Below are 5,902 nucleotides of genomic sequence, written 5' to 3' on the forward strand. Positions count from 1 at the left end.
CGTTTGGGGGTGGCTGTTGATTTATGGGAGGACAGAGGTAGTTAACAGTATGAACTCAATGCACCATGGCACATGGCTTGCAGACCAAATGGGTTTTGCACATCCCAGTCTATGTATCCAATCATAGGATCATAGAATTGTTTAGATGGGAAAAGACCTTTAAGCAGTCCAGCCATTCCCATCACTGCCAAGGCCACCACTGCCCCATGGCACTGAGGCCTCATCTCCACACTGTGTGAACACTTGGAGGGCCGGTGCCTGCAGCCCTGCCCTGGGCAGCCTGTTCCAATGCCTGAGCACCCTCTGGGGCAGGAATTGTTCCTCAGCTCCATCTAAACCTGCCCTGGGGCAGCTTGAGGCCGGTTCCTCTTGTCCCATCCCTTGTTCCTTGGGAGCAGAGACCAGCCCTCACCTAGCTACAACCTCCTTTCATGCAGGTAAAGAGCAATAAAGTCTTCCTATAAAGTATTCCATCTTCAGTCAGGAGCTGCACATACCTCTGGGTGAGGGTGGGGAATGGCAATAATGTGCAGGTACCCCTTAAATCTGAGAGGCCCTTACAGCAGAGAAGCTGAAAACAGCACGGCGATGCTCAGGACCAGATGTGAGCTCTGTCTGCAAAGGTCTGATGGGATGGGGCTTTTTTCCATCCCAACCGGTTTCCGGCTCAGAACTGATTATTTGGTTTAACCAAAGCTTTAAACAAAGTTCCTGCTTTATGTAGCAAATCTCAGTGGAAAAAACAAATCACGGTGCTAAAAAACCATCCTTTTAGCTAAAACTGCTGTAAAACTGAGGAAACCTTGATTTGGGGCAGAGATTTTGATAAATTCTTGAGAGACTGAAATTATGCGCAGAACTGATTGGACCAAAGGAAAAAAAAAGTCTATATATTTCATTTTTAAATTCCTTTCATATATGCTGTATTGTTCGCTCCAATGTTCATTCATCAAGTTAAAGAAAAAGCCACATTTTAAAACCTTGGAGTTTAAGACTTCAGTATAGTCATAGACAAGGTCTTTTCTTCCCCGTTCCCATTTGTGATGCTACCTGTAAGGACGTTTCATGCAGCCCAATGCCTTCATAGCCTGGAAATCATCGTCTGAAAATCATGTATTTGACTAAATCTGAAATCTCAGCTTCCCCCTGAGAACTCTTCAACTTTGAGGCCCTGCCTGTTGTTAGATGCTTCTAAAGCCTCGCTAAGGACCTCCCTTTCTGTTGGAGGATATATCCTAAACCAGGCAAATCCTAAAGATTCTGACTCCCAGGAAGGCCTCATTGGGATTCCCAGATTGGGGTCTCAGCAGAGTTGCTGGTGGGGCTTCAGAGGAGAGGTAGGATGCTCTAACAGAAACCTGCAGTTCTTCCTGGTCCCATCTGCCCTGTTGCAGGAGCTCTGGTGCTTACTGAACTCTCAGAAAACCACTGACCTTTCTTTTCTGGTTTAGTTCTGTGCCAAAGAAAGGAGCCAGAACAGGGGTTCAAAGAGTGCCAGAGTCAATGTGAGGGCAGGAGCAGGACCATGTGGCAAGGAGCCCTTCAGCAGCTGCGAGCCCAACCATCTCATAACGCCTCCCCTCCAACATGTCCCAGGAGCACCTCCCTGGGCTTTCACATGTCCCAACCACAGAAACCCTCTCAGTATACCTACAAAGCCTGCAGTTAGAGTACAAATGCGTTTGACTCACCACCACCAGCATAACCCAGCCATTGACCTTTAAGACAGCCTGGACCAGCTTTTCAGCACATGTTTAAGCTCTCTCACTTTGAATTAAGTATTTCAGCATTCATTGCTCGAAGGATGGGGACCCAGGCATGTGACACTTAGTCACAATGAATAGGAGACTAAGTCCCAAGCTAGGAACCGGGCTCCCAGTGCAGATCACAGCTCTGTTCTGCTCCAAATTACATTCGTCTGCTACTGTGGCATTAAAGAAAGCATCCAGAGGGGAGCAGGGAGATGATGTCTGTGAGAGCAGAGCTGGAGGTTGTACCCGAACTTGGACGGGTCCCAAGGAATTTCACCAGCCTATTAAGGATGCATTTACATCAACCACAAGTTGCTTAATGTTTACTATGTTAAATAATCCAAATTCCATGGAACTCTTTGTTCCTATGCGTTCAGGGAAGGGGGGAAAGCGATACCTATAAGCAGCACTCTCCAAGCTCTAATAGCTTTGGCCCTGTTTGCTCCCTGTGTTCTGGTGGCTTTTGTGCAGTTACCCCCCAAAGCATTGCTCCTTGCAAAGCACGCACCCCTGGGGAGACGGGTTGTGCTTTGGGATGCCAGACCACCGTGCCAGGACCCTTGTGGACCCGCCGAGGTGAGAGTGAAGCCTCTTTGCCTGAGAAGTGATGCTATCAGCTGTTTCTCTCAGAGAATCCCCATTATGGCTGAACAGAGCTGGAGCAGAGAGGAATATAAGCAAAGAGATGATAATGATTCCTCTTTTTTTTTGAAGCAACATAAAAGAGAGGCAGGACTTCAGCAAGAAACCTGAGGAGCTAAGAGGCAGCGCTGAGGTCTCAATGGAGATGGGGTATTCTTCTTCCCCTCTCTGAGCCCTGGAGGTATTTTGGAGCGGTCAGAGCCAGAGGGGAGTTAGCAATTTGCCTGCTTGATAAAGGGATCATTGACTCTGGAAGGTGAGCATGGGAGGAGGGGTTTCACACTGGATTTGGGCCAGGGCCAATGGACTTAATCAGCTTGGCTCCCAGGCTGGCTCCCGGTAGCTCCATATCCTGCCCTTGTGGTGCTGGGAAAACATGAGTGAGGTCGGCAGGAACCCTCATGGATGGAGGGATTTTCTGCTGGAGCCTGAAAAGGAGAGAGGGGGGATTCAGAGCCACACGTCTCAGATGCCTTGGCTGGGCTGGAAGGCAAGCAAGGCTTTTCCTGCTGGCTCAGCATGATGGGGCTCAACCCATGAGGCCCTTCGTGCTCTTCTCTACCAGGCAGAATGCCCTGCAATGACCCTCCCATGGGATAAACAAACCAGGGGTTTAGGGACAGGGCAGGATTAGCACAATGGCCTCTGTCTTCTTCACAACATTCCACATCCAGTCCCGTGGGTGATCCTGCTGGTTGGAGCTATGCAAAACACATAGATATGCCCCAGTGCGTCTCCAGCACTTGCACCATCGTGCCTATTGGAGATCTGGTATGGTGCCCAGACATAAGGCAATGGCAAGAAAAGGATCTTCAAGCCCTTGGGCTCTGACAAGGTTTTTCCTCTGGTTTGGTGGCAGAGCACATGACAGCCCTTGTGTTGTGGGATCCAGATTTACAGCTGTGGTGGAAGCGGTTTCAGATTAGTACCCAAGTGACTCCACCAAGAAGCCTTCACATGGCAAACAACTCCTGCTGAAAATGAGGGAGAAGGAGGACAGGAAGTTCCCAAAGAGGTTAAGAAAGTCCTGTGTGGCTAGAGGAAAGAAAAGAAAGGCTCGGGGAGAAGGCAGGTGGATGAGGAAGGGACAGCAATCCTGCCACTTGTGTGATCTTCACAGCTGGGTACCACCTCACAAGCTCCTTCTCTGTTCTCAGCTGTGGGCTTGCAGAGTTTCTATCTATAAAGGTGATGATGAAATAGATGTTGGTAATACTCAGTGATGAGAAGATTGGGCTGAGAACACTGGGGCTGTTCAGCCTGGAGAAGAGAAGCTGCATGGAGACCACAGAGCAGCTTCCAGTGTGTGAAAGGGGCTACAAGGATGCTGGGGAGGGACTCTTCATCACAGGTTGTAATGATAGGACAAGGGGGATAGTTCAAACTTAAACAGGGGAAGTTCAGGTTGGAGATAAGGCAGAAGTTCTCCCCTCTGAGGGTGCTGAGGCGCTGGCACAGGGTGCCCAGAGAAGCTGTGGCTGCCCCATCCCTGGCAGTGTTCAAGGCCAGGTTGGATACAGGGGCTTGGAGCATCCTGCTCTAATGGAAGGCGTCCCTCCCTGTGGCAGGGGGTTGGAACTGGATGATCTTAAGGTCGTTTCCAACCCAAACCATTCTACGATTCTGTACGTGTGGGACAAGTCTACTGGATGCACCAGGACATTGCTGAGGGATTGGGATATGTATGTTTGGAAATGCAGGAGAGCAAAAGGCAGAGTCATTGGAGCACTTCTTTACAAACACATGTCCTTGGTCAAAAGCAATGCAGGAAACATCTGATGAAGCATCAGAACAATGATCTGAGTCAAGAGCTTCCAGGAGATGTCTGCACTTCTGAAACCACGGGCAGAGCACGCAGGCTCTGCTTGAGTTTTTCTTCCAGCCCAGTTGGAGCAGCTTCTCTTGGGCTGGATGCTTCCCAGGCTCTCATGACAAGATCATACACGGTGCTTCACTTCCCATCTCATGCCTTGGGAATGAAAGGATGAAGCAATGCACATGTGCTTTGTCACCAAGGTTGTTAGTGCTGGCCCTCCAGAACGCGTTTTGTACATGTGGCAAGGCAAATCCACACTGCTTTCTTCCCTCTTTGATTTTTAAACAACAGCGACAACAAAAGGTCTGTTTAGCATTAATTAAACAGCTATGAGAACTATTCACTTAGGACAGCCCATGCTGTTTCAGGCAGCCATCGGGTCACAGTTGTCAACTGAAGTGAACATTAATTGCCTACATGTTCTTGTCTAATGAGCTGTCGGCTTCATTCTGAGCTGCGGTCGTCATGGAGTGATTATTGTGAGCCTTGAGTTCCAGTATGTTTGAGATGTGCACTTGAGGCACTGGAACAGGCTGCCCAAGGAAACTGTGCCTGCCCCATCCCTGGCAGTGCTCAAGGCCAGGTTGGACACAGGGGCTTGGAGCAAGCTGCTCCAGTGGAAGGGGTCCCTGCCCGTGGCAGGGGTTGGGGCTGGAGGAGCTTTAAGGTCCCTTCCAATCCAAATCAGGCTGTGAATCTATGATCACCGGTCCAGCATCCTTTGGTCCACATCTCCTCTGAGATAAGGTGAAGTGATGACAAGGATCTATTAAGGCAGCACTCTCTAGTGTTTGGTGATGCCTGAATCTCAGCGCTGTGCTCTCATCGCAGCCCTGCGGCTAAGAAACAAGACTGGTTTGCTGTAAGTAGGGTTAAACCTTCACTTTCCTCTTTCTGAGGCAGAACCATGAAATGGAGAAGGGGAAGACATAGCTTCATCTATTCTGCCTTTGCTAGACCTACATTATTAAGGAAAATAAGCAAATCCTCATACCCTGATCTCAAAGTCTAAAGGCAAAGCACAGGTCGTGTACTCACTTCAGGAGACTCCCTGCCCCTCATCCTCCCTTCAGAGAGGTACAGAAAGGCACTTTGAACTGAAAGTCTCCTAGGATTAAAGCGAAAGGAAGCTCAACTCACCAGAGTTTGCCTTTTGGATCTGTCTGACAAGCAGCGTGACAGAAATACGACGCAGTCTCTCCTTTTTCATATCATGCTCAGCTTAGATTGCTTCAAGGGGAGTGCACAAGCATCCACGGCATGGAAAGGAGACGTAAATCATGGCTGTAAATCACGCCCAGGCTGCCTGTACTAGGAAAGAGAGGCAAGATTGCAGCAGGTGCATAGATTAGATCCCGTATTTTATTGCTCCCATCACTGCACCTTCTTCTGACTTAGCAAGCAGTTCGTGGAGGGAAGAGTCATTTTCTTCCTTACCACTTGTGTCTGGAGTTTGCTGCAGAAGCACAGGCCCAGCCAACGGGTCTGTGGGTCTGGGAGCATGGTTTTAAGTGAGAGGTGCATCTTCTAACATGTAAAGAGCTGCTGGCTGAGGGGGAGGTCAACAGGGATCACAGGATCACCTGGTTGGAAGGCTTCCCTAACACTGTGTGAAGTCACGTTATTTCTCCTGGCTTCAGGCTAAGTACACTGTTGATCCAAATGTTATATCCATTCAAGCTTGCTTTTCACC

The 5,902-nt window shown here is 49.2% G+C and overlaps 1 long non-coding RNA gene across 1 annotated transcript; it reads right to left on the reverse strand.

Moving 5' to 3' along the window:
- Positions 1 to 4,299: 4,299 nt before the first annotated feature.
- Positions 4,300 to 5,699, reverse strand: LOC133262147 (uncharacterized). The gene is made up of 3 exons (XR_009741220.1): positions 5,593 to 5,699; positions 5,350 to 5,515; positions 4,300 to 4,362 (listed from the first exon to the last, which is right to left on the reverse strand). It is a non-coding gene; the product is annotated as an uncharacterized LOC133262147 (long non-coding RNA).
- Between the last annotated feature and the right edge of the window lie 203 nt (positions 5,700 to 5,902).

Source organism: Pezoporus flaviventris, unplaced genomic scaffold (genome assembly GCF_033815535.1).
Source record: "Pezoporus flaviventris isolate CSIRO_AGI_PZ_B2104156 unplaced genomic scaffold, CSIRO_AGI_Pfla_v1 ptg000188l, whole genome shotgun sequence".
In the NCBI taxonomy this organism is placed as follows: domain Eukaryota; kingdom Metazoa; phylum Chordata; class Aves; order Psittaciformes; family Psittacidae; genus Pezoporus; species Pezoporus flaviventris.